At 44.5% G+C, this 13319-nt stretch overlaps 1 long non-coding RNA gene across 1 annotated transcript in view; it reads left to right on the top strand.

Moving 5' to 3' along the window:
• Positions 1-10126, top strand: part of LOC130295974 (uncharacterized) — a 45903-nt gene extending 35777 nt beyond the window's left edge. Inside the window, exon 3 of the long non-coding RNA XR_008849080.1 lies at positions 9968-10126. This is a non-coding gene — a long non-coding RNA (uncharacterized LOC130295974). The remainder of the gene's footprint in view (positions 1-9967) is intronic.
• Positions 10127-13319: the final 3193 nt, after the last annotated feature.

The following is a 13319-nucleotide window of genomic DNA, read 5'->3' as shown; positions in this document are numbered from 1 at the left end:
CAAGAAACGGGGAGGGATGGCCCTGGATGTGAAAGATAGCATAATATCTAACCTAATAAAAAAGTGAAATGTCACAAAAAAGAACAAAACAAACAGATATTGAATGACCTAAAGGAAGAAGTTTTTCTTTAATATTTTGAATCCATGGATATGAATCAGAATAGTGAAATAACTGCACAGAGATCATGGTCATTAGTTTACAGAACATATGAAGGACAATGTGGCTTTTATAGATATGTAAGTGACTGATTGTTGCACAGAATAAAGAAAGGCTTCAGCTGAAAGAATTACAGTAAGGCCAACTAATAGAATAGAGTGAACGGGATGTATCGTGTGTAGGGGCTGTCATTTGGGTTTTCAAATAAAAAAGAACTAAGATGCCTAAAAACTGTAAGTAGATGCAATAGTACTGTATGACTAAGTAATACCGATAATTTAGTGATAATACAAACCTAGTGAAGTGCATTATCTCCATGTAGTAATTAGATGATAGATAGATATGAGATAGATAGATAGATACAAGATAAATATGAGATAGATAGATATAGATCAACGATACACCATACTCATCTTGCACAAGCACTGCACCATCATGTAGGGAGCAGTGCAGACCTAAGCTCGCCCACAACCACTGCCTCCTTGGACGATCAGCCCTGAGTGGCAGCCCACAACTGGGCGATGGTCCTTTTACTGGACTAAGTGTACAGGGCTTCAAGAGAAGTCATACAGGCCAGGTCAGCAACACACAGGCAGCAGAGGTACAAAACCGGGGATGAGCTAGAGAGTCAAAATATAGAGGGAAGGGTAGTACAAAATCAGAACTAGAAAAAGGACAAGCAAGGGTCAAACCAGGAGGGTGGCACAGTACATAATCAGCAAGCAAAAGAGGTCAGATCAGATGAGGAATACAGGGGATTACACAGGAGTGAGGACTGCTGGTGATTAGATTAACCATAATCACTGGCATCTGACTACAGCAGATGCCCAGTTTAAATATCCTGCCCTCAGGAGGTGTGAATGCCAACACCACAACTGATTGGCCAGGTACCTACACTTCCTCCTTGGTTGGCCAAGGCTAACAGAGCCAGTCATTATAGGGACACTGACACACTCCCCACGACGCCCTGTAGGGAATAGATAACATGGGAGAGTTAAGGCTGTGTCCTCATATTGCAGTTTTAGGGTACGTTCACACATACAGGATCCTGCGCAGACTTGATGTGCAGGATTTGTAACTGCCAATTAGAAGCTGTGCTCAGTCATTTAGTTTACATTGAAATCTGCAGCAGCAAATCCTGTGCATCAAATCCTGCGCATCAAATCTGCGTACGCGTGAATGTACCCTTACTGTGTTTTTGCCTCATTTTTGCTGTTATACTTTCAAATCTTCCAGACATATTTTACCAGGATTACGCAAATTGCGGTAGATTTATTTTTTATTTTTACCTCGATTTGCATAATTGAAGTAATAAAAATCACAGTGAATATGTGGTAAAACTGCAATGTATGACACAGACTAAAGGCTTTTTACATGGAGCGATTATTGGCTGATGGAAAAGACTCATTGATCAGCCATTGAGCGAGAAATCACTCTTTTGTTGGATGATCTTTGGTATCATGCAGCTTTAAAGGGGTACTCCGGTGAAAACCTTTTTTCTTTTAAATCAACTGGTGGCAGAAAGTTAAACATATTTGTAAATTACTTCTATTAAAAATTTTTAATCCTTCCTGTACTTATTAGCTGCTGAATACTACAGAGGAAATTCTTTTCTTTTTGGAATGCTCTCTGATGACATCACGAGCACAGTTCTCTCTGCTGACGTTATTATAATAATAATAACGCTTTATTTATTGTTGTCCTTAGTGGGATTTGAACCCAAGTCCTCAGCACTGCAAGGCAGCAGTGCTAACCACTGAGCCACCATGCTTCCCTTAGCATACATCTGCTATGCATGGTTGCTAAAATGGACAGAGATGTCAGCAGAGAGCACTGTGCTCGTGATGTCATCAGTGTTCCAAAAAGAAAGGAATTTCCTCTATAGCATTCAGCAGCTAATAAGTACTGGAAGGATTAAGATTTTTTAATAGAAGTAATTTACAAATATGTTTAACTTTCTGCCACCAGTTGATTTAAAAGAAAAAAAGATTTTCACCAGAGTACCCCTTTAACCCCTTAAGGACACATGACGTACTGGAACGTCATGTGTCCACTCCCGATCTATAACGCGGGGCCACGGCGTGGCCCCGCGTCATAGCGGGTCGGGCCCGGCCTCTAACAACGGCCGGGACCCGTGGCTAATAGCGCGCGGCATTGATCGCTGTGCCGCGCGCTATTAACCCTTTAGACGCGGCGTTCAAAGTTGAACGCCGCGTCTAAAGTGAAACCGAAAGCATCCCGGCTAGCTCAGTGGGCTGTTCGGGATAGCCGCGGTGAAATCGCGGCATCCCGAACAGCTGACAGGACAGCGGGAGGGCCCCTACCTGCCTCCTCGCTGTCCGATCGCCGAATGACTGCTCAGTGCCTGAGATCCAGGCATGAGCAGTCATGCGGCAGAATCGTTGATCACTGGTTTCTTATGAGAAACCAGTGATCAACATAGAAGATCAGTGTGTGCAGTGTTATAGGTCCCTATGGGACCTATAACACTGCAAAAAAAAAGTGAAAAAAAAAAGTGAATAAAGATCATTTAACTCCTCCCCTATTAAAAGTTTGAATCACCCCCCTTTTCCAATAAAAAAAAAAACACAGTGTAAATAAAAATAAAAATAAACATATGTGGTATCACCGCGTGCGGAAATGTCCGAATTATAAAAATATATCATTAATTAAACCGCTCGGTCAATGGCGTGCGCGCAAAAAAATTCCAAAGTCCAAAATAGTGCATTTTTGGTCACTTTTTATATCATTTAAAAATGAATAAAAAGTGATCAATAAGTCCTATCAATGCAAAAATGGTACCGTTAAAAACTTCAGATCACGGCGCAAAAAATGAGCCCTCATACCGCCCCATACACGGAAAAATAAAAAAGTTATAGGGGTCAGAAGATGACAATTTTAAACGTATAAATTTTCCTGCATGTAGTTATGATTTTTTCCAGAAGTCCGACAAAATCAAACCTATATAAGTAGGGTATCATTTTAATCGTATGGACCTACAGAATACATATCAGGTGTCATTTTTACCGAAAAATGTACTACGTAGAAACGGAAGCCCCCAAAAGTTACAAAACAGCGTTTTTTTTTTCAATTTTGTCGCACAATGATTTTTTTTCCCGCTTCACCATAGATTTTTGGGCAAAATGACTGATGTCATTACAAAGTAGAATTGGTGGCGCAAAAAATAAGCCATCATATGGATTTTTAGGTGTAAATTTGAAAGAGTTATGATTTTTTAAAGGCAAGGAGCAAAAAACGAAAATGCAAAAACGGAAAAACCTCCGGTCCTTAAGGGGTTAAAGGCATCATTACTCTTCCTGTGTAAGCCACTGATCCCTGTCTGCACAGTATTTGAGCTGTGTACCCACTGCACAGATCTTCTAGATTATTGCTTGTATCAGGCACTGCTCTTCCCATCTGCGTCTCATGATGCATAAACTGAGTGGCCGAGATGGTTTTGCCAATTGTTTTGCTGCATAATTGACTGTAGGGTCTATTAATGTTTGGCCACACAATTTTGTAGGAAAAAAAAACCTTGCAAAACCATGTGGTCAATAACAGGTCATAGAAAACTTCACAGTAGTGAGTCCATGCTGTTTTACATACCATTGTGGTTATATGGCTTTTGGACCCCACCCACCATTTAGGCAATTGTCTATGACAACTAAAAAAGTTGAATCATTGATCACCATCACTCTTGCCAATGGGCTGTGTCTGGTATCGCAATTCAGCCTCAGGTCACTGAAATATTGAGTTACCGTTAACCATAAAAGTTTATGGAGAGTAGAGGAATGGTGGGAGAGTGGTTAAAGAGATACAGAAGTAGAGGAAAAGAACAGAGCAAAGTCCATCCAGTAAATTATATATCTAACCCTAGAGCATTATTTACAGCCTACACTGCTTAGTGCTGCTCTATAATGTTCTCCGAGAGATATAAGGCTATTATGTTCATATGTCGGAGATTCCGCAGCAGCAGGGTCTTATTGTATTCAATGGGATTCTGCTGCGCTGTGCACACAGTGGAATTTCCGATTCTGCTATCCGCAGAAAGAATGAACCAGCCCATTCTTTCAGCAGACTCTGCACGTAATGCATTACCGTCTATGAGACTGTGGAATGTCCGCACAGAGATTTTCCCTGCAGACATTCCGACGTGTGAACACAGCCTAAAGGGCCATGGTCCCCTCTACTACATGTGTGCATTGTTTGTGTTAGGATTCGGCAGGCTGGAGGTGGATCCTCTGTGTCAGAGAGGGACTGGCGTGGACCGTACCGGTGGACCGGTTCTAAGTTGCTACTGGTATTCACCAGAGCCCGCCGCAAAGCGGGATGGTCTTGCTGCGGCGGTAGCAACCAGGTCGTATCCACCGGTAACGGCTCAACCTCTCTGACTGCTGAGACAGGCGCGGTACAGAAGGACAAGGCAAGAGCAAGGTCGGACGTAGCAGAAAGTCAGGGCAGGCAGCAAGGGTCGTAGTCAGGGGCAACAGCAGAAGGTCTGGAACACAGGCTAGGAACATACACAAAGCGCTTTCACTGGCACAAGGCAACAAGATCCGGCAATGCAGGGAAGGGGAAGTGAGGTTATAAAGGCGTGGAGCAGGTGGGAGTTAATTACACTGATTGGGCCAGGCACCAATTAGTGGTGCACTGGCCCTTTAAATCTTAGAGAGCTGGCGCGCGCGCCCTAGAGAGCGGAGCAGCGCGCACCAGGACGTGACAGCTGGGGACCGGGACAGGTGAGCAAATTGGGATGCGATCCGCGAGCGGGCGCATCCCGCTTTACAAATCGCATCCCCCTTTACAAATCGCATCCCCGCCTGCAGTGTCAGTGCAGCGCTCCCGGTCAGCGGGTCTGACTGGGGCGTTGCAGAGAGGAGAACGCCGCGAGCGCTCCGGGGAGGAGCAGGGACCCGGAGCGCTTGGCATAACAGTATTGGAGACATCATAAAGGCTAGGCACCAACAACTGGCCCAGGGACAATGGAAAATTAGAACTGAAGACTGCAGAGGAGATTTTTGGGAGAAACAATTGTGCAAAATAAAAACAATTTTGATAAAAATTGTCTTTCATGTTTGGTTATCTTATGAACGGCAAATATTGATGGCTGTATGTGTCTTTGTACAAATAAAAAAGATCTGATGTATATGATTATTTAGTGGACTTGAGGCAGATTTTGCACACAAACATATTTAAATAAAACCTGGTGGAAAAAATGAATATTATTTGTTAGCAACAATATGGTAACAGTAGCATACAATATAGGAAAATTGACTGCGTTGTGCAATATTGAGTTATTTTGCAGTTTACACAACACACAAAGTGGTCCCATGGATTTCCTTTAAGGGCTTCACAAACTCTTTTTAACTAAGCTTTGAAAATGTAATTAAGATTGAAACGTCAATTCTGTACAACTAGGTTAAGTATAATACTTTTAACTACATTGATTTTGCCATTACTGTAATGGCTTCTACAAAGTAACAGATTACCATGTGTTCCTATCAAACTCAGTGCAATTACACATGACAATGTCTTGATGACTTAAAGGGGTACTCCAGTGCTTACACATCTTATCCCCTATCCAAAGTCTGATTACGGTCTGATTACGGTCGACCTTTTTTGGTCCTTTGGAGCACTGTGGTGTATGCTTTACTTAAATATGTAAATAAGGCTTAAATGCCCAGGGGGCGTTCCCCAGCACAGCAAGAGTCCAGAATCAGCCAGGCCCTCTCCTCATATTCCCTGTCAGTCATAGGGGGTTAGGTGTTTGCAAGCTTACATGAAGGCAGTGAATAAGAGAAAATGGGATGGCTAACCCTGGGCTCCTGTCATGCCGGTGGACACCCCCTGGGCACCTGAGCCTCACTCACATATTAGCAAAAAAGGCTTATATCTTGGTGCTGGAAAGGACTATGGAAATTAAGAAGACCTGTCTAGCCATGGGCTTATTTCTACCCATGTTATGCTGCTAACAGGTCCACTTTAATACAAGTTCATGGACCCATCATACTACCTTTATTGTTTCAGTTACCTGAGATAATAGTCAATTACTCTTTCAGAATCTTAGCCTGTCATATCGCCACCATGTACCTTTTTTTTAGTTACTTGTTACTTTTAGTTACTTTTAGTTACTTGTATATGGCATCCACTGGGGATGGTGTTGAGGTGACTGAATAAAGGGTGTAAGGTGCAATTTGTGATGTCCGGGCTACGTTTACCTTCACGTTCCTGAAGATGAGATAGCTTCTCCTGGGCCTGGCGCTGGGTAGTCAATACACAGATCCAAGATTACAGATAACTATCTTTACTGAGGCAGAAGTTGTTAAATCCATCACAGTACAGACTTTAGTGCAGGGGATGTGCAAAGTAAACCCAGGGAGCCTATTGCCTTGCTGGGACTTGTAGTTGCTGAAAACTGAAGATTTTGAGATTAATGACAGACTAGACTGGACTTGAAGACTCTTCCCCCAGAGTTTTGTGGTTACCGACAGGCTTTGACATTCACCAGAGCGATGGGGTTTTTCTGAGATTACCGTGGCTGCAAATTTTAGATCTACTTCGTTCGGCCTCCTACGACTTCTCCTCACACTAAACCGATTCCTCCAGACTCTACTCTGCTCCTCACTTCTACTCCTAACTTCTCACTGGACTAAGACTAGACCCAGACTACACTGACCAACTCCTCCCCCCCTATACTATATAAGGGCTAGGTATGGGGGTAACTTATTGGGGCATCAGGGTCACCTGTTTCACTCAAGACAGGAACACAACACAGTATAATAAATTACACTATGGAGCAATGGGCCCAACACAGAGACAGCAAGGATGCCCGAGGCAATCTTTAGCCCACAGGATGACATCCTGTGCTGGAACACCACAAGTAGCGATGAGTGAATTTTAGAAAAATTCAATTCGGCCGATTCACCAAATTTCCCCCAAAAAATTTCCCGGCATGAATTTTATATTCCCGCTATTAAAAATGGCTATTTCTGGCCTACAGAGAGCCTCAATAGGGGTGTAGAACACATTGCTTTGTCCTAACACACATAGGGAGTGTGCTGTGTTAGTGAAATAATACTGTTATTCAGTATGACATGCAGGTTACAGGCATCGTAGGCATTAGAATCATTACCGCAGAGCATCTGGATGTGGCAGCAGGGAGACCATATGGCGTCAAAATTGAAGATTTTTTTCTGTAATTTTTATTTTATTTGAGTACCCATTCTGGTGAGCATTGAGCTGGCGGTCCGCTTCGAGGCGAGCTACCACCTGTTCCAGCAACCCCCCCCACTGTCTTACTCTTTGAGGAACTGCAAATGTTTCATTTAATAAGTTATGGTTCATTGTCATCGCTCTAACCTGTTTCATTGGATTCTTGTGGTAATTCCACAGCTAATATATGATGTCGACGAGCATAGGGCCTCAGTCTTGAAAAGATTAGTTCGATTTTTTGAAATTTAAATTCTAGATTTTGAAATTTAAATTTAATATTACACTCCCAAGTTTAATGTCCCGGGCCTCGGCGTTTACTTTGAATAAATAATGTGGTTACAAAAGACCAAATCTAACAAGGAGTCAAATGTCACATGGCGGCACAATGACAGAGCCAGGAGGTGGCATCAGTATGAGGGTTACGGTCACGGTAGGTGGTGGATCCCCTGGGCCTGTGTGGATGATGACGTGAGCCGTGCCAGGGAGTGGAGTTTAAAGTGCCGCTGGTTTTCACCAGATCCCGCACCAAATCGGGATGGTCTTGCTTCGGCAGGCGGCACCCAGGTCACTACCCCTGGCACGACCCGTTCACACAGGTTGCTGGGATGAAGCGTGGCACAGAAGGATACAGACAAGACGTGGTCAGGATAGCTGATGGACTGGACAGGTGGCACAGTAGCAGGGTAAGGACACGGAACAAGGGTCAGGTACACGGAAAACAGAAATAATGGAACACAGAAGCTTTCTCTCAGGCACTAGGGCAAAGAAAGATCTGGCAGGGTGTAATGGGAGGTGCAAATATTTATATGACAAGTTGTAGGTGAATTCACTAATTAAGGGCATACTGGCGCATGCCAGAGCTGAGAACACGAAAGACCAGGGAGGTGAGTGATGGGCTGGGACTCGCATGCGGGCGCATCCCTCGATGCGAATCCCAGCCCCACCAGCAGCAGGGACATGACAGGAGAGCACTCAAGACCAGCATGTCTGGCTGGAGTGCTGACATTACAATGAGGAGAACATATAGTGGCTGAATGACACAGCCTGGAGGTGGTGGCAGCATGAGGAGAACATATAATGGCTGAATGACACAGCATGGACATGTTGTCAGCATGAGGAGACCATATAGTGGCTGAATGACACAGCCTGGAGGTGGTGTCAGAATGAGGAGAACATATAGTGGCTGAATGACACAGCATGGAGTTGGCATCTGAATGAGGAGAATATGTTAGAGGATATCCCGCCACGGTCATAAAAAAGGCTTTTGAGAAAGCAGAACGAAAAACTAGGAGTGAATTGCTAAATAAAGACAAAGGAATTAATAAGAAAAAAGAAAAATTCATTTTTTCTTTTTGCAATTCCCCCATGAATAAAATCTTAAATGGGCACTGTCAGATACAAAAACTTTTGATATGTTGTAAAGCATGTATAACCAATATGTTTTGCAATTGCGTTCATTAGAAGATTTTCAGTATTTCATACTGAAAAAGACAGTCAAACAACTGCCCCCCCCTGCCTGCTTGGACACATACTAGTCCTGCTGTGTCCATGCATCATCACCTATGTAATGGACACACTTCCTTGATTGACAGCTGTGAGCGCAGGGCTCAGAGCTAGAGGAAAAATCCTCCCCATGTCAGCTTGTGTCCCACTACTATCAGTGAGGACAAGCTGGGAGTTGTAGTTTTGCTAATGCTAGGGGAGATGTGAGCAGACGGCATACTGAGGGAGGGGGCGGAGGCCTGAACAGTGAGGCCACGCCCCCTCCCTTTGAGAGGAATTCAGACTAGTGAGCTAAATTAAAAGCGTAATAAAAAAATAAATAAAGGTGCTAGACACATAAAAATTTGATGTACATGGTCAGCAATAGGTACTGAGTGATGTATTAAAAAAAATTTTTTGTTGGACCTGACAGGTACACTTTAAGTGATATTATCTATAAAAACTGGTTTATTTTAGAACAGGACCAGGATTTAAAAAAAGACAGCAGAAAATAGACCCATTATCACATTCAAATGTAACAAGACCATAGGAGATTTTATTTGAAATACCGTAAAAAAAAAAAAAAAAGAAAAAGAAAAAAGATTGGTTGACACACAGAAAACCGCAGGGCAATTTTAAGTGTGGAAGTTGCTCCATGTGTGAACTGAGTCTATGTAAGAGAGTGTTCAGATTAGGACCAAAATTTATTGAAGTCAAACAATTAATAATGTGTAAAATGACCTTTGTGGTCTATTGTCTTATATGCCCATGTGGCTACTATTATATTGGCAAGACAAAGCGCAGACTGTTTGAAAGAATCAGAGAACACATAAGGTCAATTAAAGCAGGACACGGAGCTACTAGGTTAATCACACATATAGTGAATGTACATGGAGGAGAAACTCAACAGATAAGATTTGCTGGTCCGGAAAGAGTAGATTTGAATGAAAGAGGGGGAGACAGACACAGATTGCTGCTACAGAGAGACCCGCTATATAGCAGAGCTGGAAGCAACTGGTGCAATAGGGTTAAATGCTGCTTTTCTGTAGGTTCCAGTCCAGTATTTGTTTCTATGTAGTTTATATCTATATTTATACATTTTGTATACCATTATAGGTTTTTTATTACTATACATGGACTATATAAAAGAGGCAGTACCTGAAGTCAATTCCGGGCCTGAGGAAACGCCCGGAGGGTCTTTAACACCTACTGCCCTGCCGTTACACCTGTCTACGTGTAGCCACCCTTGTACTTTAAAATAAAGAAGCACAGCATTGGAACTTGGTGAGTGATCCGCGTCTTTCTTTCTATTTTCTACATATGAGGAAAACATATAGGGGTTGAATGACACAGCATGGAGGTGGCAGCAGCATGAGGAGAACATATGGTGGCAGAATGAGACAGCCTGGAGGTGGCAACAGCAGCATCAGGAGTCCTGAAAGTGACCCGGTGACTGAGTGGTGCGGTGGGTGGTAGTACCAGTACCTGGAGAAGAAGGTGGGTGAAAAAAGGAGAACTTGGCATCAGATGTGTGGCATCAGGCGGGTGTCAGGATTAGAATAGTAGCTGAGGTAGGCAGGCAGAAGAAAACGGTCTCTTTTGTAAAAGTGTTAGTGTGCACAAGTAAGTATTGAGTATATGTATTACGTAAAACGTAACTTTCAATAATATGCTTAGGATAAAATATATGGCCCGAATTTTTTTTTGTAAATCAAACCAAAGGAAGGGTGTGCAAAAACACCATGTGGCCACCTACACGACCAAGTATTGATGTGATGTAAAGACCTCTAAAAAGGTGGAAGGGAACAACGTATTGTCCATTGTAACCGGTGGGGTAAAGCTTCCCCTGTAAGGCCCTACTCTCGCATTATTAATTCCCTACTTGGCGAGTGTTACTCGCCCTAAAAAGGGCGGCCCCACACAGCAATCTCTCCCTATTTCCACCTACAAACACTGCCATTTCCCAGGGTTTTTAGGTGGAAATAGGGATTGGTTCCGGTGTGGGGCCACCCTTTTTAAGACGAGTAACACTTTCCTCGAAAAGGTGGAAGGGAACAACGTATTGTCCACTGTAACAGGTAGGGGTGAAAACTTCCCCTGTAAGGCCCTAATCTCGTCCTATTATAAAAGGGTGGCCCCACTCAGGAAACTCTCTCTATTTCCACCTAAAAACCCTGTGAAAGGGCAGTGTTTGTAGGAGGAAATAGGGAGAGATTCCTGTGTGGGGCCGCCCTTTTTAGGGTAAGTAACACTTGCAAAGAAGGGAATTAATAATGCGACAGTAGGGCATTACAGGGGAAGTTTTTACCCCCACCTGTTACAATGGACCATAGGTTGTTCCCTTCCACCTTTTAGAGGTGCTTTCTTGCACACCATTCCTTTTGTTTGATTTATTTAAAAAAAATTTGAGTATCTATATTTTATCCTAAGGAAGGTTAAGTTTTAGCTAAAGCATATCCTTAAGACATACTTGTGGTCTGATGGCAAGGAATATCTGTAACTGGGGAGCAGCGCCTTAAACATGTTTAGCACTATTCATATTTGTGAAGTGTTGGTGTGGCACCATGGTCAATCTACTCTGATGCATCAGGCATTGGTGGGTGGAAATCCTGGCAGATCCATGCCTGATTCATCTTCACAAAGGTCAGTCTCTCCACATACTTCGTGGACAGACGAGTTCTCCTTGGGGTGACTATGGGCCCCGCCGCACTAAACACCCGCTCTGATGTTACAATGGACACTACTGTCCGGGCAGGACAGCTTTTCCAGGGTTAACGCTGCTAGTTGCAGCACTAAATCCAGTTTGGCTGCCCAGAAGTCCAGCGGATCCTCAAGGTGTGTTGGCATGGTCATGTCAGGGTATGCCACCACCTGCTGGTTCAGGTCCTGCTCCAGGCCTACCTGCTGATGTTGAGTTGCTTCACTATGCGGGTGAAGAAAGCTACTCATCAGCGACTGTAGACTCAGGCTGCTGCTGATGGAGCTGGTACTGCTCCTGCCACCCCTCCCCTCCCCAGCAGCCATGGTGGTGGAAGGTGAGCGCAGAGGGCCCCCCGAGTCAGACCTGTGAGAAGATGGACAATGGCGCAGATAGGCATCAGCCAACTGACTACATAGGATGTCTCTGTAGTAGGTCAGTTTGTCCTCCCTCTCAGTGGGTGTGAAAAAGGCCCCCATTTTGTGCCGGTAGCAAGGGTCCAATAAGGTGGAGAGCCAGAAGTCATCCCACTGACAAATGGTGACAATTCTGCAGTCCCTACGCAAGCAAGTGAGCATGCATCGTGCCATTTGTGCAAGTGACTCAGAGGGACTCCCTGCCTCTATCTCCACTGCATACTGGCACGCTGTGTCTGGTTCCTGTGTCTTGCCTTCCTCATTACCCTCTAGCTGCTCCTGCTCCTCCTCTCTTGTCAGATGACTAGGAAAAACCGCCCATCTTGTGAAAGCTAAACTGTGCTCCACTGTGCCCCTCCCCCTCCTCCTCCTCCAGTTCAGCTCCACAGGGCTCGTGTGGCCGTGAAATGTAGGTGCCACATCTCCAGTGCCCTGACCAGTCATAATTTCCAACACGTGTTGTAGTAGATGAAGCAGTGGAATGATGTTCTCATCCCGTAATCCTGGCGACTGACTAATAATGTGGCTTCCTCAAAGGGCCTGAGCAAATGGCAGGTGTCACGTATGAGCTGCCACTGGTTGACATTGAAGTTACACAGGGGAGTACTCCTATCCGATTGGATCATCAAGAAATCGGTGATGGCTTTTCTCTGTTCGTATTGTTGGTCCAACATATGGAGGGTGGAATTCCAATGTGTGGAAACGTCGCAAATCAGACTATGTTGGGGGATACCGTTCTGATGCTGCAGCTCTAGGAGAGTGTGCTGTGCGGTGTACAAGTGGCTGAAGTGCATGCAAAGTTTCCTTCCCATTGTTAGGATGTCTTGCAGATGGGGGGGAATACTTCAGGAACCGCTTGACAACCAGATTGAACACGTGTGCCATGCAGGGCGCATGTCTCAGGCTTCCTTGTCGCAGCGCAGACAAGATGTTCTTCCTGTTGTCGGTCACCATGGTTCCCATTTCCAGTTTTCGTGGAGTAAACCATGATTCAATTTCTTGATGAATCACTTTTAGCAGTTCCACCCCTGTGTGACTCCATTTGCCAAAGCAAACCATGTGAAGAACAGCGTGACACTGCCGCACCCTGCACACATGGTATGCTGGAGGGGCATTGATACTTGCCCGTGCAGTGGAGGCTAAGGACACGGTGGAGGATGAGGAGGCGGAGTCGCACACTCTCACAAGACCAACGGCCTGAGAGCGTGGAGGCAGAAGCAGCGTGACCTGTCCAAGTTGCTGTTGTGGCTGTGCAGGAACCACTTTCACCCAGTGGGCCGTAAAGGATATGTATTGTCCCTGACCGTAGTTACAGCTCCACACGTCAGCGCTGCCGTGCACTTTGGTACACACC

The sequence above is a fragment of the Hyla sarda genome, chromosome 11, assembly GCF_029499605.1.
Source record: "Hyla sarda isolate aHylSar1 chromosome 11, aHylSar1.hap1, whole genome shotgun sequence".
Classification (NCBI taxonomy): domain Eukaryota; kingdom Metazoa; phylum Chordata; class Amphibia; order Anura; family Hylidae; genus Hyla; species Hyla sarda.
The sequence above is the reverse complement of the archived record's forward strand: the minus strand, read 5'-3'. Positions and strand labels throughout refer to the sequence as shown.